Below are 27,827 nucleotides of genomic sequence, written 5' to 3' on the forward strand. Positions count from 1 at the left end.
TGAGATATCACACCTCTGGGTGAGGTGCAATACGTCTGTAGCAACCGAGCCCTCAGGGTGCTACAGTTCCATTTATCTTCAGCCTAGGTGACGTATTGCGATACAGGGCCGTGATTTTGGCTATAAAAGGGTCCCCTAGACCCCTACCCCAAGCTTTTTAAGAGAATCATATATGGCGTGCCAGGAGACTCTATGGAATGCTTTCTCAGCATCCAACGAGAGTATCTAATTACAAATTTTTAACTGCATCTAGCCCAGGAAATACTTTGTGCCTAGTAGCAGTGTCTGCTAGTCAGCGGATTATCCCGGCTGTTAAGCAAGCTACACCACCTGTAGTTTAGACACTTAATTTTTTCAAAGGAAATGCTTCGGGACCATGGGATACTCAGTGAAGAGCATCAGGAGGCACCCCAAGGCATAGGGGCTGGGACTGGCAGTAGGATGCCTTGCGGTGGACAGCCGAGCTCGATCCTTATAAAAGCTTTTTAACTGCAGCAGCTTTAGTGGACGCTACTGGAGCTGGAATTACGCGGCTGCTGGCATGAGACTTGCCCTCCAATAGATCCTTGTAAATGGATTTAAAGTGTATTCATTCAAATTAGAGAGACAATTTAAATTAAAAAGCTTAGAGCTGCCTCCACCACAGGGGGGCTCGCTCGACCCACCAGAGGACAGGCACCAGTATTGGGAGAGGGGGGCTGGCCATCAGGGTTCACCGCGGCTCTGGCACAAACCCGGCGACACGGAGGTGGCACGGGCAGGAGCGGACTGGCCGTGTCGGCTTCTCACTTTTTGGATTTTAGAAGGGCATGACATGCCTATATCTGTGTCTCCCCCTCCTTTTACTCCTCCACCTCTTTTATTTTCGCATGACTATATGTACTTGTCACTTTTCCATGTGTTAGTTGTGTCTTCTGAGCAGTTTGTCAGCTTTTGGACACCTTTGAAGGTGTTTTCTATGTGTTTCTATGTGTTTTTGTTTGCCTGCCATTGGTTTTAACGGTGTTCGAAGGTGTTCGACGAACAGTTCGACGAACAGTTCGGCGAACACACGGGTGTTCGACGAACCGAACCGAACTCGAACACTACGGGGGTGGCTCAACACTAATAGCAACTCCACTTGAACTGCAAAGTGAGGGAACCTGGTATCGGCCCCCAGCTCTTGGGAAACCACATTACATACAGTAACGTGGTCAAACCCCCCATTTAAGGTCAGGTCCCGAACTTCAGCAGTCCCAAAGTTCTCTCCGGACACATCTAACTCAGGGAGGTCGGCCTCCTCCGTCACCGACTCACCCTCATCACCGGCAAGGATGCACAGTGGGAACTCATCCACTTGAGACTTCGACGAGGTTTCTTCTCCAGGGACTTGTTTTTTTCCCACGCTACTTAGTCCGATTCCCTTCCCCCACAAGTCCCAAAATAAAGAAAAATCACGGCCAAGTATGACAGGATGTATCAGGTCCTTAACCACCCCGACCTCGTGGGACTGGGCACCACAGTCTGTTCCCACTGTCACTGTGGTCACGGAATAGTCCTTGGCATCGCCATGAATGCACCGAATGCCCACAGTAGTGCAAGGGTTCAACTGGTGGGGAAGGGTAGCTCTGATTAGGGTCATCAGACTCCCAGAGGCGAATAGTCCAAGCACCTTTGCTCCATTAATGGACACGGCACATGCCTGCGGCCCCTTGCCGGGTCGACAGTCCACGCTGCAGGCTGGATAAGCATAATAGGAACCCCGTCTTCCTAGGCTGCAGTCCATGAGCTCAGGGGACATATGACATCGGGCAGCTACATGTCCAGGGTTGTTACACTGCCAACAGACTATTTCTTTAACAACAGTCCTTGTGGCACCTTCAGTGGGAGTGGGACGCCCCCCAGTGGTGGCTTTAGACCCCTTCCAGGGTGAAACCGCCCCCTTTTGGGCATCCCAGTATGGAGAAATGACTATATCCAGTTTCCAGAGGGATTTCTCAACCACCTGGTACCTCTCTACCAGGCCAACGAAGTCATATGCATTCTGGGGATCGCCCTGGGCAACCCAAGGCTGTACCGACTTGGGAAGGGAGTGCACAAATCTATCAATCACCACCCGCTTGACCATCTGGGCTGGAGTGGAGGACTCTGGCTGCAACCACTTCTGAACCAGATGCAGTAGGTCAAACATCTGCGAGCGAGGGGGTTTGTCGCTAGCATACGCCCAGTGGTGGACTCGTTGGGCTCTCACAGCCATATTCACTCCCAGGCGTGCTAATATCTCTGTCTTTAGCTTTACGTATTTCTTGGCAACCTGCAGTGCCAAGTCGTAATATGCCTTTTGGGGTTCACCTGACAAATATGGTGCCACCCTCTCAAAAGCTGTCAGAAACGCTTCTACATCATCCCCGGGGGTCATCTTCTGCATGGCCCGTCTTACCGCCTTCCTGACATTGGAGTCATCAGTCGGCCCTGGAGGAGGGGTGGCTGCCCTGCCCTGGATGGCGTCCACCAGAAGCTGTATTTGCTGTTGCTGCTCCTGCTGGTTCTGCTGCTGTGTCTTTTGCTACAACTGGATCTGTTGCAGCAATAGTTTGGTCATCTCCTGGTGCTGCTTCATGCTCTGCTGGTTCTGCAGGTGCTGCTGCTTTTACTGCGCATGCTGTGTCTGCTGTTGCTGTAGCTGGTGCTGGAACTGCGTTTGTTGCACCTGCTGTGCCTGCAACAGATGTTTAACCAGGTCCTCCATGTTGTCCGACTTTTCTGGCTGGTTGGTGGCCTTTACCCAGGGCATCCACCACTCTCTGTGGCTGGTACACGTGTTCCTGGAATCCTGCCCGCATTCTCCAACAACTGTGATAAAACGCCTCACTTGGCCGCTTCCGGAAGTAGACTCAGGAACTGTGTTTTCTCTGCAGGCTTTATTATGTGGCATAAAGCCCTGCAGCTCCAGCAAAAATAAACACAGCCTTATTGGCAAAAAAAAACAAAACAAAAGATAAACGATAGCACAGTCTATAGCAGTGTGGGGTTCGCCCACACACATTGTAGTCCCAGCTTCCAGCTCCTCTCTGAGCTGTGGCCTTCCAGTCTGGAGCCTTTGCCACTCCAAACTCAACAGAGAGAAAAAAACAGGACTGAACATTTAAACGTTGCTCAGCCAACAGCATATAACTTGCTGGCAGAAAGTTATTTGGTTTCAGTTTACACATGCTAGCAACCTGTGTGACACATACAGTACATCCCCTCATATATCATACCAGTGACTCTGTCACAATATACACTACAGACCAAAAGTTTGGACACACCTTCTCATTTAAAGATTTTTCTGTATTTTCATGACTATGAAAATTGTACATTCACACTGAAGGCATCAAAACTATGAATTAACACATGTGGAATTATATACTTAACAAAAAAGTGTAAAACAACTGAAAATATGTCTTATATTCTAGGTTCTTCAAAGTTGCCACCTTTTGCTTTGATGACTGCTTTGCACACTCTTGGCATTCTCTTGATGAGCTTCAAGAGGTAGTCACCGGAAATGGTCTTCCAACAATCTTGAAGGAGTTCCCAGAGATGCTAAGCACTTGTTGGCCCTTTTGCCTTCACTCTGAGGTCCAGCTCACCCCAAACCATCTCGATTGGGTTCAGGTTTGGTGACTGTGGAGGCCAGGTAATCTGGCAGAGCACCCCATCACTCTCCTTCTTGGTCAAATAGCCCTTACACAGCCTGGAGGTGTGTTTGGGGTCATTGTCCTGTTGAAAAATAAACGATGGTCCAACTAAACGCAAACCGGATGGAATAGCATGCCGCTGCAAGATGCTGTGGTAGCCATGCTGGTTCAGTATGCCTTCAATTTTGAATAAATCCCCAACAGTGTCACTAGCACAGCACCCCCACACCATCGCACCGCCTCCTCCATGCTTCACGGTGGGAAACAGGCATGTTGAGTCCATCCGTTTACCTTTTCTGCGTCGCACAAAGACACTGTGGTTGGAATCAAAGATCTCAAATTTGGACTCATCAGACCAAAGCACAGATTTCCACTGGTCTAATGTCCATTCCTTGTGTCCTTTAGCCCAAACAACTCTCTTCTGCTTGTGGCCTGTCCTTAGCTGTGGTTTCCTAGCAGTTATTTTACCATGAAGGCCTGCTGCACAAAGTCTCCTCTTAACTGTTGTTGAAGAGATGAGTCTGCTGCTAGAACTCTGTGTGGCATTGACCTGGTCTCTAATCTGAGCTGCTGTTAACCTGCGATTTCTGAGGCTGGTGACTCGGATAAACTTATCCTCAGAAGCAGAGGTGACTCTAGGTCTTCCTTTCCTGGGGCAGTCGTCATGTGAGCCAGTTTCTTTGTAGTGCTTGATGGTTTTTGCAACTGCATTTGGGGACACTTTCAAAGTTTTCCCAATTTTTCGCACTGACTGACCTTCATTTCTTAAAGTAATGATGGCCACTCGTTTTTCTTTACTTAGCTGCTTTTTTCTTGCCATAATACAAATTCTAACAGTCTGTTCAGTAGGACTATCAGCTGTGTATCCACCAAACTTCTGCACAACACAACTGATGGTCCCAACCCATTTATAAGGCAAGAAATCCCACTTATTAAACCTGACAGGGCACAGCTGTGAAGTGAAAACCATTTCCAGTGACTACCTCTTGAAGCTCATCAAGAGAATGCCAAGAGTGTGCAGAGCAGTCATCAAAGCAAAAGGTGGCTACTTTGAAGAACCTAGAATATAACACATATTTTCAGTTGTTTCACACTTTTTTGTTAAGTATATAATTCCACATGTGTTAATTCATAGTTTTGATGCCTTCAGTGTGAATGTACAATTTTCATAGTCATGAAAATACAGAAAAATCTTTAAATGAGAAGGTGTGTACAAACTTTTGGTCTGTACTGTATATATATATATAATTGCGTAAAACATAAAAAACACATAAATTTGGAACATTATTATGTAGTCTTGCAGAATATCATTTACATGTCAATTGATCTCAACAGTGTAATGAATTTAAAAATAAGCAAAAATATTCTAGAATTTCTGTTACTTTTATTCATTCCAACTCCAAAAATGTTTGATAAAAAGTAATAAAAAAATTACATGTGCCAGAAAATGGTATCACTGAAAACGTTATGGTCATACAAAAAAACAAGTCCTTATACATAGTGATGAGAGAACGTGCATGCCTCTGCTTGGTACTCGCCCGAGCATCACGGTGCTCAACAAGCTCGGCTAGTATTTCCGGGTTGCTCAGACTGGAACTCGGGTCCCTGCCCTGCATGTTTGGCACTATTTAGAGAACCAATGAACAGGGATTGCTTGCCACACACTGTAATGCCGTAGCCATGTTGGTTGTGGTCATTACAGTGATTGGCTGGCTGCACAGAGTCATCAGGTCTATAAGACCTACCGCCACTATGATCGTCACAGTCTACCCCGGAAACAAGCAGAGTAGAGAGAGCTGCTGTTGAGTCAGGGAAAGATTTGCTTTTTTATAGTTAGTATAGGTATTCCACAGCATACAGTACAGACCAAAAGTTTGGATACACCTCATTTAAAGATTTTTCTGTATTTTCATGACTATGACAATTGTACATTCACACTGAAGGCATCAAAACTATGAATTAACACATGTGGAATTATGTACTTAACAATTTAGATTTGAGAGTCCTCAGTGGTTGATACCTTTTAATGGCTAACTGAAAAGATGGTAACAAATTGCAAGCTTTCGACACTACTCAGGTCTCTTCATCAGGCATATTATACCACAAAATTCGAAGAGTCACATATTTATACACAATAAGACACACAAGAAAAAAAAATGCAATAGGTAAGACAGGTGATCATCTCCTACATTACAAAACCAAACAAGAAAACAACCGGGTGCCTCTAGTAGTCACCTACAATCCAAATCTGGAGGCGCTAAGAAGCACTGCACGGAAACTACAACCCTTACTACAAAAAGATGCCCGATTAAAATCCATATTTCCAGACCCCCCCACTTCTGTGATTCAGGCAGCCCCCAAATCTAAGAAGCATCATTGTCAGAAGCTCCCTGTCATCTCCACCAGCTACAGGTACCTTTCCTTGCAACCAGAAAAAATGTAAAACCTGTCCGTTTATAATGACCACAGGCAAGATAAAGATTCCCAATTCACATCAGGACTATAATATCCCAGGTACGTTCAGCTGTATCACATCTAATGTAGTGTACTTTATTATATGTACCAAATGTCCAGCTAGGGGTCTTTATGTAGGGGAGACAGGGCAAAAACTTAGAACAAGGATGAATCATCATCGCCACACAATAAAAGAAAAAAGAATAGATCTGCCTGTAGCCAAGCATTTTTGTTCCCCTGATCACAGCATAAAAGATATGAAATTACTAGTATTAAAAGGTAACTTCAAATCTCAAAGAGAAAGAAGAGTCTCAGAATACAAACTGATGATGACCTTTAACACTTTCAGAGCAGGAATGAATGTATCGCATGGATTTATGTCATTCTACATCAACTAAGGAATATGCTCCTCAGAATTGTGAGGCCACCACAACACTGGACCTGGTCACAGCACAATAAAACCTTCACACTCCTTATCTATTAACTGCTAAAATATTTATAGCCAGAACTGTTTATCTCTTCCATAATAACTCTGCTTTTCATCACCTGTCTTACCTATTGCATTTTTTTTTCTTGTGTGTCTTATTGTGTATAAATATGTGACTCTTCAGATTTTGTGGTATACTATGCCTGATGAAGAGACCTGAGTAGTCTCGAAAGCTTGCAATTTGTTACCATCTTTTCAGTTAGCCATTAAAAGGTATCAACCACTGAGGACTCGCAAATCTAAATATTTTTCTATCTAATGGCTAACACGGTACAAGAATATATATTTTCCCTATACTTAACAAAAAAGTGTGAAACAATTGAAAATATGTCTTATATTCTAGGTTCTTCAAAGTAGCCACCTTTTGCTTTGATTACTGCTTTGCACACTCTTGGCATTCTCTTGATGAGCTTCAAGAGGTAGTCTGGGAATCTTGAAGGAGTTCCCAGAGATGCTTAGCACTTGTTGGCCCTTTTGCCTTCACTCTACGGTCCAGCTCACCCCAAACCATCTCGATTGGGTTCAGGTCTGGTGACCGTGGAGGCCAGGTCATCTGGCGTAGCACCCCATCACTCTCTTTCTTGGACAAATAGCCCTTACACAGCCTGGATGTTTGCTTGGGGTCATTGTCCTGTTGAAAAATAAATGATGGTCCGACTAAACGCAAGCTGGATGGAATAGTATACCGCTATTTATTTTAGTATTCAGACCCTTTGTTCAGACACTCATATTTAAGTTACATGCTGTCCATGTCTTTGTGATCCTCCTTGAGATGGTTCTACTCCTTCATCGGACTCCAGCTGTGTTTAATTAAACTGATAGGACTTTATTTGGAAAGGCACACACCTGTCTACATGAGACCTCACAGCTCACAGTGCATGTCAGACCAAATGAGAATCATGAGCTCAAAGGAACCGCGCCAAGGAGCTCAGAGACAGAATTGTGGAAAGGCAAAGATCTGGCCAAGATTACAAAAGAATTTCAGCATACTCAGAGTTCCTAAGAGCACAGTGGCCTCCATAATCATTAAATGGAAGAAGTTTGGGACCACCATAAGTCGTCCTAGACCTGACTGTCCCTCCAAACTGAGCAATCGTGGGAGAAGAACCTTTGTGAGAGAAGTAAAGAAGAACTCGAAGATCACTGTGGCTGAGCTCCAGAGATGCAGTAGGGAGATGGGAGAAAGTTCCACAAAGTCAACTATCACTGCAGCTCTCCACCAGCCGGGCCTTTATGGCAGAATGGCCCAACGGAAGCTTCTCCTCAGTGCAAGACATATGAAAGACTGCGAGAGTTTGATCAAAAACACATGAAGGACTCCCAGACTATGAGAAACAAGATTCTCTTGTCTGATGAGACAAAGATATAACTTTTTGGTGATAATTCTAAGCTGTACGTGTGAAGAAAACAAGGCACTGCTCATCACCTGCCCAATACAATCCCAACAGTGAAACATGGTGGTGACAGCATCATGCTATGGGGGTGTTTTTCAGCTGGGACAGGACGACTGGTTGCAATTGAAGGAAACATGAATGCGGACAAGTACAGAGATATCCTGCATGAAAACCTCTTCCAGAGTGCTCTGGACCTCAGACAGGGCTGAAGGTTTACCTTCCAACAAGACAATGACCCTAAACACACAGCTAAAATAACAAAGGAGTGGCTTCAGAACAACTCTGTGACCATTCTTGACTGGGCCAACCAGAGCCCTGACCTAAACCCAATTAAGCATCTCTGGAGAGACCTGAAAATGGGTGTCCACCAACGTTCACCATCCAACCTGATGGAACTGAAGAGGATCTGCAAGGAAAAATGGCAGAGGATCCCCAAATCCAGGTGTGAAAACTTGTTGCATCATTCCCAAGAAGACTCATGGCTCTACTAGCTCAAAAGAGTGCTTCTACTTAATACTGAGCAAAGGGTCTGAATACTTATGACCATGTGAAATTTCAGTTTTTCTTTTTTAATAAATTTGCAAAATTTCTATATTTCTGTTTTTTGCAGTCAAGATGGGGTGCAGAGTGTACTTTAATGAGAAAAAAAATGAACTATTTAGAATTTACCAAATGGCTGCAATGAAACAAAAGTGAAAAATTAAAAGGGGTCTGAATACTTTCCGTACCCACTATATTTACTCTTACCTTGCACTTTTATTCTTTCCTCTATTTCACACTATTATTGCTTTCGGCATATATACAGCTTAGGTAGGCTTTTTATTTGCTTGGAATCTTGCAATCATAATATTGTTATGATAGGCTACAAGCACTAAGGAAAGACAGGAGATCTGTCCCTACAATAGAACTAAGCTAGATCCCTACGATGTAATGGGGAACCTGATCCTGCGATCAGACCAGCTAAAGTCCTCAGCTAGTCTGAACGAAGACCTATAGATGTGAGGAAGGGATCCCTACAAGAACTAGGGACTGGGAGAAAGATGGACACCTCCTAACAGAAATTGTAGCAGAAAAAAGACAAACACACAACATAGAACATAAAGGTCAAAAGACCTAGCTAAACTGACTGAGAAAGGTTACAAAGAACCTGGCTAGCTTAAGAGTAGAAACTACAATGAAGTCCAGCATGGCCAGAAGGGCGGAGCAGGATTAAATAGGCAAAAAGGTCATGTGACCAACAAAATAGAAAAAAACTTAACAGGAGAGTTCTAACAAATATATTATTTCTTTAGCATCATATATTCACTTGTTTTCCGCACTATGTCACTTTTGAACACATAATATCACTTTTTTGCACATACCGTATAGTACTTTCCCAGGTTTTCTATGGGAATGGAACTTTGCCCTCTTGATGCTTCCCTCTTCTAAGATGGCATTCGACAAGTGCGCATACGCTACATAGCATACGCGCCACGGACACTACCGACGGCGCTCAATGATGACGCGTGGGGCGGGCCATTGACGTCACAAGGGATTTCCCTCTGACCCACTCATCCATCCTGAATGCCGGAAGCTCTAACCCGAGTTGCGAACTGCGTTCACTGCTCATGCGCCGATTAATAGTTGAGATCTGCCAATACCTGTTCAGGCTCCTGTATTATGTGACACTAGCACACAGAAATAAGCCCCCCCGAGGAAGCCCACACAAAATGCTCGTTGGTTCTGCACTAGTGTGTGGGTCCACACATCGATGTCGATTGACAGTCATTTTGTATTTCTTCCATTTTCTTACTATTGCACCAACAGTTGTCTCCTTCTCACCCAGCGTCTTACTTATTGTTTTGTAGCTCATTCTAGCTTCGTGCAGGTCTATGATCTTGTCCCTGACATCCTTAGAAAGATCTTTGGTCTTGCCCATGTTGTAGAAGTTAGACTCTGACTGATTAATTGAGTCTGTGGACAGGAGTCTTTTATATAGGTGACTATGTAAGACAGCTGTCTTCAATGGAGGTAATGAGTTGAATAGGAGCGTCTAACTGGTCTGTAAGAGCCAGAACTCATAATGGTTTTTAGGAGATCAAATACTTATTTCTCACTGCAAAATGCAAATAAATTAATCTAATTTATGCAATGTGATTTTCTTGATTTTTTGGGGGGATATTCTATCTCTCAATGTTAAAATTAACCTTCCCTTAAAATTACAGACTGTTCATGTTTTTGTCAGTGGGCAAACTTACAAAAACAGCAATGGATCAAATAATTATTTTCTTCACTGAATGTGGTAGACTGTGGCATGTGGTAGTACATATATTGCTAGAGGGTCCATAGAATGTTCCTGCTGCTGTTCTTATAGATATTTGTAGACATAGCCCCAGGTATCAGGGGCCAGGGCAAATTTTTTTTATTTTAATCCTGGTTATTTGCTGAAAAAGCAAGGCAGGCAGGTTATGTGACAAATTGCAGTGCATGATACAGCACAAGAGGGTCCATTGCATGATCAATTTCTGAGTGATCCTGCTGTGACAAATATTTTAGACATATCCCCAGGTATCAGGGGCCAGGGCAGATTTATTTTTTATCTTAATTCTGATTATTTGCTTAATAAGCAATCCAGAGTACATAATTTTTCTGCTCCATTTGCTTGTTAGCACTGCAGAAAAAAAACAGATCTTTTCCATATTACAGCGATAATAAGTCAGAAATTTGAACTCAACTTGGAAAATATTGGCCTCCTTTTCCATTTTGTTGCAGTGTGTCAGTCAAGCTATTCACACTAGGTTTCTGTGAAGTATTAGTAAACTACAGGCCTGCCATTTAAAGCTGTTGTTCTCTGTCAGACGTATCACATACAACAGAGTTCCAAAATCAGCCATTTCTGCTTTCCATTTCATTGCAGTGTTTCGGTCAAGTTATTCACACTAGGCCTCTGTGAATAACAGTATTAGTAAACTACAAACCGGCTATTTAAAACCGTGGTTTTCTGTCAGATGTATCACATATAACAGCATTCCAAAATCAGCCAATTCTGCCTTCTATTTCATTGCAGTGTGTCAGTCAAGCTATTCACACTAGGTCTCTGTGAAGAATAATATTAGTAAACTACAGGCCTGTTATTTAAAACCGTGGTTCTTTGTCAGATGTATCACATATAACAGAGTTCCAAAATCAGCCATTTCAGCCTTCCATTTCATTGCAGTGTGTCGTTCAAGCTATTCACGCTAGGTCTCTGTGAAGAATAGTATTAGTAAACTACAGGCCTGTTATTTAAAACCGTGGTTCTCTGTCAGACGTATCACATATAACAGCGTTCCAAAATCATCCATTTCTGCCTTCCATTTTGTTGCAGTGTGTCGGTCAAGCTATTCACACTAGGTCTCTGTGAAGAATAGCATTAGTAAACTACATGCTGGCTATTTAAAACCGTGGTTCTCTGTCAGACGTATCATATATAACAGGATTCCAAATTCAGCCATTTCTGCCTTCCATTTTGTTGCAGTGTGTCGGTCAAGTTAATTACACAAGGTCTCTGTGAAGAATATTATTAGTAAACTACAGTCCTGCTATTTAAAACCGTGGTTCTCTGTCAGACGTATCATATATAACAGCATTCCAAATTCAGCCATTTCTGCCTTCCATTTTGTTGCAGTGGGTCGGTCAAGATATTTACACAAGGTCTCTGTGAAGAATAGTATTAGTAAACTACAGGCTTGCTATTTAAAACTGTGGTTTTCTGTCAGATGTATCACATATAACTGCGTTTCAAAATCAGCCATTTCTTGTGAACGTGGAAAATATTGTCCTCCATTTAAAATGGACAAGGTGTGTGGCAAGGGATCGGAAAGTGGACATGATGGTGATGGTGCCTGCAGAGGCCGAGCATGTGACGGTGGGCAAGCTGAAATTGTACCATAACAAACACACACATCTTGTCGCTCGACCTTCCTGTAACAATTACTAGGGGACTACAGCACACCACTATTGAACCCAGAGCAGTGTCAAAAGGTTGTTGGTTGGATAGCAGATAATGCTTCTACTCACTTTGCCGACTCCACCACCACCCTGTGTTCCACACGGTCAAGTCTCAGTAGCCATGAGTCTAAACCGCATATTCCTCACCTTGATCCTCCTTCCTTCCACCATGCTGAGTGCCAGGAGAAAACTGATCCCACACTTGGACACTCCGAAGAGCTGTTCACTTTTCCATTTGTAGATTTGGGCCTCTCACCTGGCCAGCGTCAAGCGAATGAAGAGGAGAATGCGTGTAGTGATGCCCAAATATTTGAGCAGCCACAGTCACATGTAGGCGACAGGGAAAGTGAAATTACTGTTGCAAGAGGTGGATGATGATGATGAGACACAATTGTCAGAAAGTCAGGAGGAGGACCAGAGAAGTGGATGATATAGTAACTGACCCAACCTGGCAGGGGAAGAAACAGAGGGAGGACTGCAGCACACGGGGGGAGGGAGGCATAGCACCACAACAGGGAGGAAGAAGCAGTGTGGTGGCCGTAGACATAAGGAGGGAAAGCGTTCAAAGTAATGACAACACAACGGAAGTTGCCAGTACAACTGTTAGGTCTTCCCGAGTCTGGTTGTTTTTTAAAGACTCTGCAGATAACCCCAAAAAGGCCATTTGCGCCACCTGCCAGGCCGTCATCAGCAGGGGTAGCAAAATTAGCAGCCTGACCACCACCAGCATGATCAGGCAAATGGCAGCAAAGCACCCGACTAAGTGGGCCGAACCCTAGGGTCCAGAAACAGTGTCTGTGGGTGACACCAGTGCTTCTTCCGCTGTTGTTCATGCACTCCAATCCCCTGTCCATGGCGCATGTGAAAATCCCTCCATCCCTGCACGTGTCGTTGCACACTCACAACTAGCACCATCAGCAAGCACATCCACGTCCTTGTCCTAGCGCAGCGTTCAGTTGTCCCTACCCCAGTCCTTGGAACGCAAGAACAAATATGCAGCCAACGCCCCACAGGCCACACTACTAAATTCACACAGTTCGCAAATGCTTGCACTCAAAATGTTGCCTTTTAGGCTCGTGGAAACGGAAGCTTTCTGCAACCTGATGGCAGTGGCCGTATTTCAGTACTCGGTCCCCAGCCGCCACTATTTCTGCCGTTGTGTCGTCCCCACATTGCACGAGCACGTGTCCCACAAAATTAGCCATGCCCTAAACAACGCAGTTAATGGGAAAGTCCATCTAACTACAGACACGTGGACAAGTGCTTATGGGCAGGGATTGTACATCTCGCTGAAAGCACACTGGGTTAATATAGTGGAAGCTGGGACCCAGTTGGACCTTGGAACGGAACACGACCTCCCGACGCCGAGGATTGCGGGCCCTGGGTCAATCAGGGTTGCCCCCACATTCTACAACTCCTGCACTTCCTGCTTCTCTTCAGCCTCCATCTCCGAAATGACCACATCAGTCACTAGCTGGAAGCACTGCAGCACTGCCTCGACCAAGCGGCAACAGGCTGTGCTGAAGCTAATATGCTTAGGTGACAAACCACCGAATGCTGAAGAGTTGTGGACAGCTCTGAAAGAGCAGGCAGATCTGTGGCTGATAACACTGACCTTACAGCCAGGCATGGTCGTGTGTGACAATGGCCGGAACCTGGTGGCGGCTTTGAAGTGAGGTGAGCTCACACACGTACCATGACTGGCCCATGTGCTTAACCTCGTGGTTCAGCGGTTTCTCAAAACCTACCCGGATCTACCGGATCTGCTGGTTTAAGAAGGCCGCATGTGTGCGTGTGTGCTTCTGCCGTCCTTGCAGTGATTCAGCAGCATTTGCAGCCTCCGGCTCACTGACTGGTGTGCGATGTCCCCACATGTTGGAACTCTACATTGCAGATGTTGGGAAGGATTTGTGAGCAGAAAAGGGCAGTTGTTGACTACCAGCATCAACAAGGCCATTGGCGTTCAGATCAGACTCCACACATAAGACCTTGGGATGGGGCATGGATGTCAGACATCTGTACCATCCTCTTTGAGGACTCAACCAAGATGGTGAGCGGTGATGGCACCATAATTAGCATCACCATCCCGCTTCTCTGTCTTCTGAAATGCTGTCTGCTTACAATTAAAGAGGATGCATTGCAGGCAGAGCATGATGAAATGGAGCAAGGAACCATACAGGGTGCTTCCACACAGCCCAGCCTAATCTCATCCTAACGTGAATTGGGTGACAATGATGAAGAGGAGGAGGAAGAACAGGAGTTAGTTTCCTGCGCTATAGACGTTACTACCTGCACAACTGTCATATCGTCTGTTCAGCGTGGATGGGCTGAGGACAGAGAGGAAGAGGAGGAGGAATAAGAGGAAGAGAGCATGGTCAGTCGTCCTCTTGGTGAGGACATGGAAGTCTTACCTGTTAGCAGTTTGGCATACATGGTTGAGTTTATGTTATGCTGCCTTTCCCATGACCCTCGCGTTGTCCATATTTTGGTTGACAGTCATTACTGGTTGGTGACACTTCTAGACCCCCGCTACAAGGAGAACTTTCTGTCTCTTATTCCCGCGCATGACATGACTAATAAAATGTTGCAGTATGAGAAGGCCCTTTAAAAAAATTCCCATCTGAAAACGCTAGCGCAGAAGTCACAGTTTGTTGGACAACCAAGGAGTACAGGCGAGAGAGCCGGAATTGCCCTCCAGCAGAGGCAGGAGAACACTATCAAAGTTCTGGGACAGTTTTCTCAGACCCTCCCATCGCACAGGCCCTCAGGCGCGGGGAACTCTCACAAGGAGGGAAAAGTTTTGGAGGATGGAGAGGGTGCACCTTGCCGACCGTACCAACATGCTCTGTGATTCCTCTGTGCCTTATAATTATTGGGTATCCAATTTGGACAAGTGGCATAAACTGTCTCTCTATGCCTTGGAGTTCGGGGCTTGTCCTGCCGCTAGCGTTTTGTCAGGGTGGGCTTTTAGTGTCGCTCTTGGAATTATAACAAATAGGTGCATCCACCTGTCAACTTAAAATGCTGACAAGCTGATTGTTACAAAAATAAACAAGGAATGGATTGGGCCAGACTTCTCAACACCACCGAATGATAGCAGCGTAAAATAAACTCAAATATAGTGTCATTTTTTTGGGTGGTCTAACTGTATTTCCATACACTTCTGTCTTCACACTCAGACATGGGTATACGCTTCCTGATTTTGTCTATTTCCTTTTGTCCTCTTCCTTTTCCTCATCCTCATCCTCCACATCCTCCTCCATATCACCACCATATCTACCATATCACCATATCTATGTCTCCTGCAAGGGACATTGGAGTTCCTCCAAATTTTTGGCATCCGTTGCATTCACTGCATAGGCAAACAGTATGGATGACCCTCTTCTTAATAATGGAAACATTGTTTTCAGGAGGCCCTTCAACCTCTATGTCTCTTGCAAGGGACATTGGAGTTCCTCCAAATTTTTGGCAGCTGTTGCATTCACTATATAGGCAAACAGTATGGGAGACACACTTCCTAATAATGGGAACATTGTTTTCAAGAGACCCTCTGATCTCTACGTCTCTTGCAAGGGACATTGGAGTGCCTCCAAATTTTTGCAGAATAGAAGACCCTCTCCTTTCTAATGGGAGCATGTCGTACTCGTTACTGTGGCCCAGATCTATGTGTCTTTAAATTGTTAATAGCGTTTTTCATAAATTTTGGCAGTCATTGGACTCACTGCATGACCTATAACTGTATAGCAGACCCTCTCCTTTCAAATGGGATCATGTCGTTACTGTGACCCAGCTCTATTTGTCTTTATATTGGTATTGGGATTTTTCCCAAATTTTGGCAGCCCTTGCAGTCACTGCATGGGCATTACCACTATAGGAGACCCATTACTTTATAATGGGAACAGTTTTTTACTGATGCACTCCTCTATGTCTTTTTAAAGGGTGAATCCAAATAGTGAGGGCCGACTGCTGGCCCTTTAAGAATAGTAAGGGCCACCTGATAACCCTATAAAAATAGTGTTTGTGACTTTCAGAGTCCCTCCTTCATAAATGAAACAGGATGTGTCTGATGATGTCTCACACACCACATGGCCAGATAACATTGTAAAATGTTAAAATGATATTTACTGGTGAATGTATTTTTCCCCATTGAAAACAATGCAAAAGGGCAAAAATGCATCAAGAACACTATGTGTGAACATAGCCCATGGCGTGGAGAAGTATTTTTGTTTTGATTATTCATTTTGCCTTATATACAAGTCATTACTCTGGAAAGGATGTTCCTTCACATTTTTTCCCAGGAAAATACATTTTGGTTTCCTTTTTGTATGTTTTATTGTGAGTCCGTAAAAGTGGCGTAATACTCTATACTTTAACAACATTGTTGAAAGCAGTGAACTGGGCATCAGAAATGCTTCCAGTGGTCTTCCCCATGCTGTTCCCATGTCATTTGGGCACTGTTCCCATCGATTTGGGCAATTTTTAGGCCCTCTGCATACCACCAGGGGGCCGCAGGAAAAATGCTCGAGTTTCCCATAGACTTACATTGGGCTCGTTGCTCGGGTCGAGCACCCGAGTATTCCAATTTGCTTGACCTGAACAACGAGTACCCAAGCATTTTAGTGCTCGCTCATCACTACTTATACATCTTAGAAGATGAAAAATGTAAAATGTGTTATGATTGTATAATTACAATGCAAATAACAAGTTAATACAAATACAATGACAAAAAAATAAAAATTATTATGGCTCATAGAATGTGACAATGAAAAAAAAACAAAAGCTTCATCCAGAAGGCCCAAATTGAGAAGCACTCCCATGAAAATTTTTATTCTCTTAACCCCTTAAGCCCCGAGGGTGGCTTGCACGTTAATGACCAGGCCAAATTTTACAATTCTGACCACTGTCAATTTATGAGGTAATTACTCAGGAACGCTTCAACGGATCCCCATGATTCTGAGACAGTTTTTTCGTGACATATTGTACTTCATGATTGTGGTAAAATTTATTCGATATCACTTGCGTTTATTTGTGAAAAAAATAGAAATTTGGTGAAAATTTTGAAAATTTTGCAATTTTCAAAATTTGAATTTTTATACCCTTAAATCAGAGAGATATGTCACACAAAAGAGTTAATAAGTAACATTTCCCACATGTCTACTTTACATCAGTACAATTTTGGAACCAAAATTTTTTTTTGTTAGGGAGCTATAAGGGTTAAAAGTTGACCAGCGATTTCTCATTTTTCCAACAAAATTTCCAAAACCATTTTTTTAGGGACCACATCACATTTGAAGTTACTTTGAGAGGTCTTTATGACAGAAAATACCCAAAATGACACCATTCTAAAAACGGCAGCCCTCAAGGTGCTCAAAACCACATTCAAGAACTTTATTAACCCTTCAGGTGCTTCACACAAATTTTTTGAATGTGGAAGAAAAAAATTAACATTTAACTTTTTTCACAAAAATGTTACTTTAGACCCAATTTTTTTTATTTTCACAGGGGTAACAAGAAAAAATGGACCCCAAAATTTGTTGTGCAATTTCCCCTGGGCACGCAGATACCCAATATGTGGGGAAAAAACACTGTTTGGGCGCACGGCAGGGCTCGGAAGGGAAGGAGCGCCATTTGACTTTTTGATTGTAAAATTTGCTTGAATAATTAGCGGACGCCATGTTGTGTTTTTAGAGCCCCTGTGTGCCCAAACATTGGAGCTCCCCCACAAGTGACCCCATTTTGGAAACTAGACCCCCCAAGGCACCTATATAGATGCATAGTGAGCACTTGGAAGCCCCAGGTGCTTCACAAATTGATTCATAAAAATGAAAAAGTGAAAAAAAAAACACTTTTTAATTTTTATGAATCAATTTGTGAAGTCCCTCAGGGTTCCAAGTGCTCACTATGCATCTAGATAGGTGCCTTGGGGGGTCTAGTTTCCAAAGTGGGGTCACTTGTGGGGGAGCTCCACTGTTTGGGCACACAGGGACTCTCCAAATGCAACATGGTATCAGCTAACAAATTGAATGGAAAATCGGCTCAAATTGTTAGCGGACACCATGTTGCGTTTGGAGAGCCCATGTGTGCCCAAACATTGGAGCTCCCCCTCAAGTGACCCCATTTTGGAAACTAGACCCCCCAAGGCACCTATCTAGATGCATAGTGAGCACTTGGAACCCCCTAGGTGCTTCACAAATTGATTCGTAAAAATTAAAAAGTGTTTTTTTTTTCATTTTTTCATTTTTACGAATCAATTTGTGAAGCACCTGGGGGTTCCAAGTGCTCACTATGCATCTAGATAGGTGCCTTGGGGGGTCTAGTTACCAAAATGTGGTCACTTGTGGGGGAGCTCCAATGTTTGGGCACACAGGGACTCTCCAAATGCAACATGGTATCCGCTAACAAATTGTCGGCTCAAATTGTTAGCGGACACCATGTTGCGTTTGGAGAGCCCCTGTGTGCCCAAACATTGGAGCTCCCCCACAAGTGACCCCATTTTGGAAACTAGACTCCCCAAGGCACCTATCTAGATGCATAGTGAGCACTTGGAACCTCCAGGTGCTTCACAAATTGATTCATAAAAATTAAAAAGTGAAAAAAAAAACACTTTTTCATTTTTATGAATCAATTTGTGAAGCACCTGGGGGTTCCAAGTGCTCACTATGCATCTAGATAGGTGCCTTGGGGGGTCTAGTTTCCAAAATGGGGTCACTTGTGGGGGAGCTCCACTGTTTGGGCACACAGGGACTCTCCAAATGCAACATGGTATCCGCTAACAAATTGTCGGCTCAAATTGTTAGCGGACACCATGTTGCGTTTGGAGAGCCCCTGTGTGCCCAAACATTGGAGCTCCCCCACAAGTGACCCCATTTTGGAAACTAGACTCCCCAAGGCACCTATCTAGATGCATAGTGAGCACTTGGAACCTCCAGGTGCTTCACAAATTGATTCATAAAAATTAAAAAGTGAAAAAAAAACACTTTTTCATTTTTATGAATCAATTTGTGAAGCACCTGAGGGTTCCAAGTGCTCACTATGCATCTAGATAGGTGCCTTGGGGGGTCTAGTTTTCAAAATGGGGTCACTTGTGGGGGAGCTCCAATGTTTGGGCACGCAGGGGCTCTCCAAACGCTACATGGCGTCCGCTAACAATTTGAGCCGATTTTCCATTCAATTTGTTAGCGGACACCATGTCGCGTTTGGAGAGCCCGTGATGTGCCTAAACAGTGGAGCTCCCCCACAAGTGACCCCATTTTGGAAACTATACCCCTCAAGGATTTTATTAAGGTGCATAGTGAACATTTTGAACCCAGAGGTACGACACAGAATTTGTTTACATTAGGTCATCATTAGAGATGAGCGGTGTTCGACTAGAACTGTTCGCCAATCTCAAATTCGAGCTGTTTTGGGCGGTGTTCGAGTTGTTCGACGAACCCGAACGATTTGCAAAAAATTCGGCTGTTCAAGGTTATGTTCGATAACTGTTCGTGCACCAAAAGCGTGTCCTGCATGTCTGGCGCTATTTAGAGCACCAATCATGCAGGGATTGTCTGCCACTCACTGTAATGCCACAGCCATGGTGGTTGTGGCATTACAGTGATTGCCCAAATCAATGGGAACAGTGCTCACAGTGAAACATGAAAAGCCGGCAATTCAGCAGCGGCATACACCGGTACCCGACAATTTAGAACCGAAAGAATAGAGCTTCACACATAGATTAGATAGATAGAAACATGTCAGTCACATATATATGAAGTACAGTGACAGTGTTGCTTACTGTACTTGTCATTTAGTGTAAACTATTTATCAAAAAAAATAATAGTGGTTTCATGCACCGTCTCTTTAAAAAAGCCGGCTGGCAATTCAGCATCTGCACCCGACAATTTAGAATAGAAGGAATAGAGAATCACACATACAGTCATATGAAAAAGTTTGGGCACCCCTATTAATCTTAAGCTTAATGTTTTATAAAAATTGGTGTTTTTGCAACAGCTATTTCAGTTTGATATATGTAATAACTGTTGGATACAGTAATGTTTCTGCCTTGAAATGAGGTTTATTGTACTAACAGAAAATGTGCAATCTGCATTCAAACAAAATTTGACAGGTGCATAAGTATGGGCACCTCACCAGAAAAGTGACATTAATATTTAGTAGATCCTCCTTTTGCAAAAATAACAGCCTCTAGTCGCTTCCTGTAGCTTTTAATGAGTTCCTGGATCCTGGATGAAGGTATTTTTGACCATTCCTCTTTACAAAACAATTCCAGTTCAGTTAAGTTTGATGGTCGCCGAGCATGGACAGCCTCTTCAAATGATCCCACAGATGTTCAATGATATTCAGGTCTGGGGACTGGGATGGCCATTCCAGAACATTGTAATTGTTCCTCTGCATGAATGCCTGAGTAGATTTGGAGCGGTGTTTTGGATCATTGCTGAAAGATCCATCCACTGCGTAACTTCAACTTTATCACTGATTCTTGAACACTATTGCCAAGAATCTGCTGATACTGAGTTGAATCCATGCGTCCCTCAACTTTAACAAGATTCCCAGTGCCGGCATTGACCACACAGCCCCAAAGCATGATGGAACCTCCACCAAATTTTACTGTGGGTAGCAAGTGTTTTTCTTGGAATGCTGTGTTTTTTTGCCACCATGCATAACGCCTTTTTGTATGACCAAACAACTCAATCTTGGTTTCATCAGTCCACAGGACCTTCTTCCAAAAAGAAATAGGCTTCTTCAAATGTGCTTTTGCATACCTCAGCCGACTCTGTTTGTGCGTACTGCCAGAAACGGCTTCTTTCGCATCACTCTCCCATACAGCTTCTCCTTGTGCAAAGTGCGTTGTATAGTTGACCGATGCAAGTTGATGCTGCAGCTCTCTGGAGGTGGTCTGAGGATTGTCCTTGACTGATCTCACCATTCTTCTTCTCTGCCTTTCTGATGTTTTTCTTGTCCTGACACTTCTGGCCTTAACAAGAACTGTCCCTATGCTCTTCCATTTCCTTACTATGTTCCTCACAGTGGAAACTGACAGGTTAAATCTCTGAGACAGCTTTTTGTATCCTTCCCCTGAACAACTATGTTGAATAATCTTTGTTTTCAGATCATTTGACAGTTGTTTTGAGGAGCCCATGATGCCACTCTTCAGAGGAGATTCAAACAGGAGAACAACTTGCAAGTGGCCACTTTAAGTAGCTTTTCTCATGATTGCATACACCTGGCTATAAAGTTCAAAGCTCAATGAGGTTACAAAACCAAAAAAAGTGCTTTAGTAAGTCAGTAAAAAGTAGGCAGGAGTATTTAAAACAAGAAAATGATAAGGGTGCCCATACTTATGCACCGGTCAAATTTTGTTTGAATGCAGATTGCACATTTTCTGTTAGCACAATAAACCTCATTTCAAGGCAGAAACATTACTGTGTCCAACAGTTATTACATATATCAAACTGAAATAGCTGTTGCAAAAACACCAATTTTTATAAAACATTAAGCTTAAGATTAATAGGGGTGCCCAAACTTTTTCATATGACTGTAGATTAGATAGATAGAAACATGTCAGCCACATATATACGAAGTACAGTGACAGTGTTGCTTACTGTACTTGTCATTTAGTGTAAAGGATTTATTAAAAAATATAATAGTGTTTTCGTGCACCGTCTCTTTAAAAAAGCCGGCCGGCAATTCAGCAGCGGTACCCGACAATTTATAACAGACAGAATAGAGCTTCACACATAGATTAGATAGATAGAAACATGTCAGTCACATATATATGAAGTACTGTGACAGTGTTGCTTACTGTACATGTCATTTACTGCAAAGGATTTATTAAAAAAAATAATAGTGTTTTCATGCACCGTCTCTTTAAAAAAGCCGGCCGGCAATTCAGCATCTGTACCCGACAATTTATAACAGAAAGAATAGAGAATCACACATAGATTAGGTAGATAGAAACATGTCAGTCACATATATATGAAGTACTGTGACAGTGTTGCTTACTCTACTTGTCATTTACTGCAAAGGATTTATTAAAAAAAATAATAGTGTTTTCATGCACCGTCTCTTTAAAAAAGCCGGCCGGCAATTCAGCATCTGCACCCGACAATTTATAACAGACAGAATAGAGCTTCACACATAGATTAGATAGATAGAAACATGTCAGTCACATATATAATAAGTACAGTGACAGTGTTGGTTACTGTACTTGTCATTTAGTATTAAAATAAAGGATTTATTATTAAAAAAAATTGGCGTGGGGTTCCCCGTAATTTTAGTCTCTAGCGGAGGTTAAGCAGACAGCTGGGGCAGATGTTTGAAGCCTGGGAAGGGGGTAATACCCACGGAGCTTCCCAGGCTACTAATATCAGCCCCCAGCTGAATACCTAGCCTTTACTAGCTATTAAAATGGAGGACCCCCCCAAAAAAATGACGTGGGGTCCCCCCTAATTTAATAGCTAGCAAAGGCTAGGCAGACAGCTGGGGGCTGATATTAATAGCCCAGGAAGGGAGCCTTGAATATTGGCCCCCTCTCAGACTAGAAACACCAGCCGTCAGCCGCCCCAGAAATGGCGCATCCATAGGATGCGCCAATTCTGGCACTTAGCCTCGCTCTTCCACGCTGCCCTGGTGCGGTGGCAGGGTAATAGGTTTGGGGTTGATGTCAGCTTATAATGCCAGCTGACATCAAGCCCAGGTTAGTAATGGAGAGGCGTCTATAAGACACCCCCATTACTAACCCCATAGTCAAAGTTAAAAGAAAACACAAACACCCAGAATAAAGTCCTTTAGTTGAAATAAAGACACATTCCTTTATTGTTCTAAATTAAACCATACTTACCGTCACGCCCATTCCAGCTGAAGCCAACGATCTCCTGCAATAAAAGAAAAATAATAAAGCAACCTCATCCTTACCTTTCCATGGTTCCCACGACTGCTTCAGCTCTGCTACATCGAGATAACAGGCTGGACCGCAGCAGAACGCTGCCATCCAGCCTGTCATCCCGCAGACACTGAGAAGCGCAGGCTTGCTTGCGCTACTCAGTGTCTGGCTGTGACGGCATCCAGATGAGCCGAGGTCATGTCCAATGAACTCGGCTCACCTCATGCACGTCACTGACAGCGTGGGAAAATTCTCACGCTGAAGCGCTGAGTGCAGGAGAATTTTCCCACGCTGTCAGTGACGTACATGAGGTGAGCCGAGTTCATTGTCGGCTCATCTGGATGCCGTCACAGTCAGACACTGAGGAGCGCAAGCATGCCTGCGCTTCTCAGTGTCCGCGGGATGACAGGCTGGATGGCATCGTTCTGCTGCGGTCCAGCCTGTCATCTCGATGTAGCAGAGCTGAAGCTGTCCTGGGAACCATGGAAAGGTAAGGATGAGGTTGCTTTATTATTTTTCTTTTATTGCAGGAGATCGTTGGCTTCAGCTGGAATGGGCGTGATGGTAAGTATGGTTTAATTTAGAACAATAAAGAATTGTGTCTTTATTTCAATTAAAGGACTTTATTCTGGGTGTTTGTGTTTTTTTTTTAACTTTGACTATGGGGTTAGTAATGGGGGTGTCTTATAGACGCCTCTCCATTACTAACCTGGGCTTGATGTCAGCTGGCATTATAAGCTGACGATCAACCCCAACCCTATTACCCCCTGCCACCGCACCAGGGCAGCGTGGAAGAGCGAGGCTAAGTGCCAGAATTGGCGCATCCTATGGATGCGCCATTTCTGGGGCGGCTGACGGCTGGTGTTTCTAGCCTGGGAGGGGGCCAATATTCATGGCTCCCTTCCTGGGCTATTAATATCAGCCCCCAGCTGTCTGCCTAGCCTTTGCTAGCTATTAAATTAGGGGGGACCCCACATCATTTTTTTTGGGGGGGGTCCTCCATTTTAATAGCTAGTAAATGCTAGGTATTCAGCTGGGGGCTAATATTAGTAGCCTGGGAAGCTCCGTGGGTATTACCCCCTTCCCAGGCTTCAAACATCTGCCCCAGCTGTCTGCTTAACCTCCGCTAGAGACTAAAATTACGGGGAACCCCACGTCAATTTTTTTTAATAATAAATCCTTTATTTTAATACTAAATGACAAGTACAGTAACCAACACTGTCACTGTACTTATTATATATGTGACTGACATGTTTCTATCTATCTAATCTATGTGTGATTCTCTATTCTGTCTGTTATAAATTGTCGGGTACAGATGCTGAATTGCCGGCCGGCTTTTTTAAAGAGACGGTGCATGAAAACACTATTATTTTTTTTAATAAATCCTTTGCAGTAAATGACAAGTACAGTAAGCAACACTGTCACAGTACTTCATATATATGTGACTGACATGTTTCTATCTATCTAATCTATGTGTGAAGCTCTATTCTGTCTGTTATAAATTGTCGGGTACCGCTGCTGAATTGCCGGCCGGCTTTTTTAAAGAGACGGTGCACGAAAACACTATTATATTTTTTAATAAATCCTTTACACTAAATGACAAGTACAGTAAGCAACACTGTCACTGTACTTCGTATATATGTGGGTGACATGTTTCTATCTATCTAATCTATGTGTGATTCTCTATTCCTTCTATTCTAAATTGTCGGGTACAGATACTGAATTGCCAGCCGGCTTTTTTAAAGAGACGGTGCATGAAAACACTATTATTTTTTTTAATAAATCCTTTGCAGTAAATGACAAGTACAGTAAGCAACACTGTCACAATACTTCATATATATGTGACTGACATGTTTCTATCTATCTAATCTATGTGTGAAGCTCTATTCTGTCTGTTATAAATTGTCGGGTACCGCTGCTGAATTGCCGGCCGGCTTTTTTAAAGAGACGGTGCACGAAAACACTATTATATTTTTTAATAAATCCTTTACACTAAATGACAAGTACAGTAAGCAACACTGTCACTGTACTTCATATATATGTGACTGACATGTTTCTATCTATCTAATCTATGTGTGAAGCTCTATTCCTTCATGTCTAAATTGTCGGGTACCGGTGTATGCCGCTGCTGAATTGCCGGCCGGCTTTTTTAAAGAAAGCGTCTTCTGAGCAGTTTGTCAGATTTTGGACACCTTTGAAGGTGTTTTCTATGTGTTCCTATGTGTTTTTGTTTGCCTGCCATTGGTTTTAACGGTGTTCGACGGTGTTCTAAGGTGTTCGACGAACAGTTCAACGAACAGTTCCTCGAACATCCCGGTGTTCGACGAACCGAACCGAACCCGAACACTACGGGGGTGGCTCAACACTAGTCATCATATTGAATAAGTTGTCATTAGTCTTGAGCGCAAGTGCTCGCTACTTGAGTTTGCATCGGGTACTCAGGTATGCACCATGTACAGCGTGTGCTCGAGTGACATGCTCGAGTCCCTGCTCCGCATGTTTCACGGTTATTAGACACCCAAAAAAAAACATGCGGGGATCGCTCGTGCATGGCAGGCAATCCCCGTAAAGTTTTTTTGGCCGCGAAGCATATGGGGCAGAGACTCAAGCATGTCACTCAAATACGCACGATACTCAATGCATACCAGAGCACCCGATGCAAACTCAAGTAGCGAGCACTTGCGCTCAACACTAGTCGCCATACCGTCATCTTTTTTTCTTACTTTTGAAAAAAATCCCAACCCCATCACAACCCCAGCCCTAACGGTAGCACAACCCTAACGGTAGCACAACCCTAACGGTAGCACAACCCTAACCCTAGCACAACCCTAACCCTAGCACAACCCCAACCCCAAACCCAGCCCTAACCCTAGCCCAATCCTAACCCAAGAGTTTATTTTTGACGCTGTTCCTCGTGCGGTATAAGTGATTAGATGACTTTATTCTTCGGGTCGGTGTGATTACAGCAATACCAGAATCTTATAGGGTTTTTAGGACTGACAGCTGTCACACACTAAAAGACGCATTTTTTGTAAATCTAGTTTTTGCATCGCCATATTTTGAGAGCTATAATTTTTCCAGATTTTGGCAGACAGTCATGTGGCGGCTCGTTTTTTGGGGGATGAGTTGACGTTGTTATTGGTGCCATTTTCAGGCACGTGACATTTTTTGATCGCTTTCTATTGCGATTTTTGGGAGGCAGAATAAACAAAAACCAACAATTCAGGAATTGTTTTTTTGTTTTTTTTTATTCTGTTCCGCGTGTGGTAAAATTGATAAGGCAGCTTTATTCTTTTGGTCAGTACGTTTACAGCGGTACCACATTTATATCGTTTTTCTATGTTTTGCACTTTTACATAATAAAAGCAATTTTATAGAAAAAATTATTTTTTAGCATAGCTTTATTCTGAGAGCTATAACTTTTTTATTTTTCGGCTGATCGAGCTGTATGGCAGCTTGTTTTTTGCGGGACGAGATGACGTTTTCAGCGGCACCATTTTTATTTATATTTGTCTTTTTGATCGCGTGTTATTCCATTTTTTGTTTGGCGGTATGGTGATAAAGCATTGTTTTTTGCTTCGTTTTTTTTTACCGTGTTCACTGAAGGGGTTAACTAGTGGGACAGTTTTATAGGTCAGGCTGTTCCGGACGCGGCAATACCAAATATGTGTACTTTTATTGTTTTGTTTTGGTTTTTTTTATAATAATATTTATTGATGGGTACATTATATTTTTATTTTTGGTGGATTATTTTTTATTTATTTTTTTTTATATTTTTGCACTTTTTTTTTTTTTCACTTTCTGAAAGTTTATATACTTTTTTACTTTGTCTCACTGTGGGACTTTCACTTTTTTTTCTCTGATCGCCTGCATGGCACAGGAATGCAGCACCATCCCTGTGTCATGCAGGCTGTCAGCGCTGGAAAGGGAGAAGATTATTTGGAGATGCACTGCGCATGTCCAAACAATCTTCCTGCTGTCTGGTGACCCGGATGTTGTCATGACGACATCGGGTCGTCATGGCAACACCCGGGAAGCCTTTGCAGACAGCGCTGGAAGCCGGAAGAGGAGGTGAGTATCTGCGATCACCTCCCCTTGCCCCCGCAATGCTGCGATCAACTTCGATCGACTTCGATCGCAGCATCGCGGGGATTAATGTGCTGGGAGCGGTGCAGGACCACTCCCTGCACATAGTATCGGGTGTCAGCTGTGACAATCAGCTGACACCCGGCGGCGATCGCGCCCGCACAGCCTGTGTGCGCGCGCGATCGCCATGACGTACTAATACGGGTCTGGCTCTTAAGTCCCAGGGCACAGACGCGTATTAGTACGTCAGATGTTGTTAAGGGATTAATCTATTGGAATCATCATATTATATAGCACTGGGTACTTACAATTGATCATTTTGCCTTTCTTCCCAGTAAATGCTCTGTTTTCTCTGCTGTATGAACAAACAGAAAGTCTCTTGTCCCTGCATTTATCATTCCCCTCTTCAACTCCTGACCCAACTGCTCCCTCCTCCCCCCTGCCAAGGACTATTGCAGTGACTTTTGACTCAGGGACTTTTGACTCAGGGAAAATTGATCTCCTGGTTCTGTTCATTGTAAAAAGCAAACTGTACTTTATTTACCATTGTGGGGTCCAGTACTGTTTTCCATCACTGCCATCATTGCTGAAGAAAATCACTGAGCTCAGCTATTCTGCAAATGTGAAAGGCAAGAGCCACTGAGCTCAATAATTGGATGCCGTGTTCAGCACGTGAGCTATTTGGGCTTTTCTCTAAAACAATCTGAAACACTTGCTTCATTGGACACTGTGTCCTCTCCTCTTTCCTTTCTCTACTTATGCAGTCGGTACACTGAGGAAAGTTGATTTGAGACCGAAACGTCTATTTTTGTATTTGTTATATGGACTACAATTAAAATTAAGAAATACGTTCATTTTGAGAGCCAAGTTTTTTTCATATAAAGCAGCAATTGAGACACGAC

The sequence above is a fragment of the Phyllobates terribilis genome, unplaced genomic scaffold, assembly GCF_046119375.1.
Source record: "Phyllobates terribilis strain yellow unplaced genomic scaffold, ASM4611937v1 Scaffold_8__6_contigs__length_399053987, whole genome shotgun sequence".
Taxonomy (NCBI): domain Eukaryota; kingdom Metazoa; phylum Chordata; class Amphibia; order Anura; family Dendrobatidae; genus Phyllobates; species Phyllobates terribilis.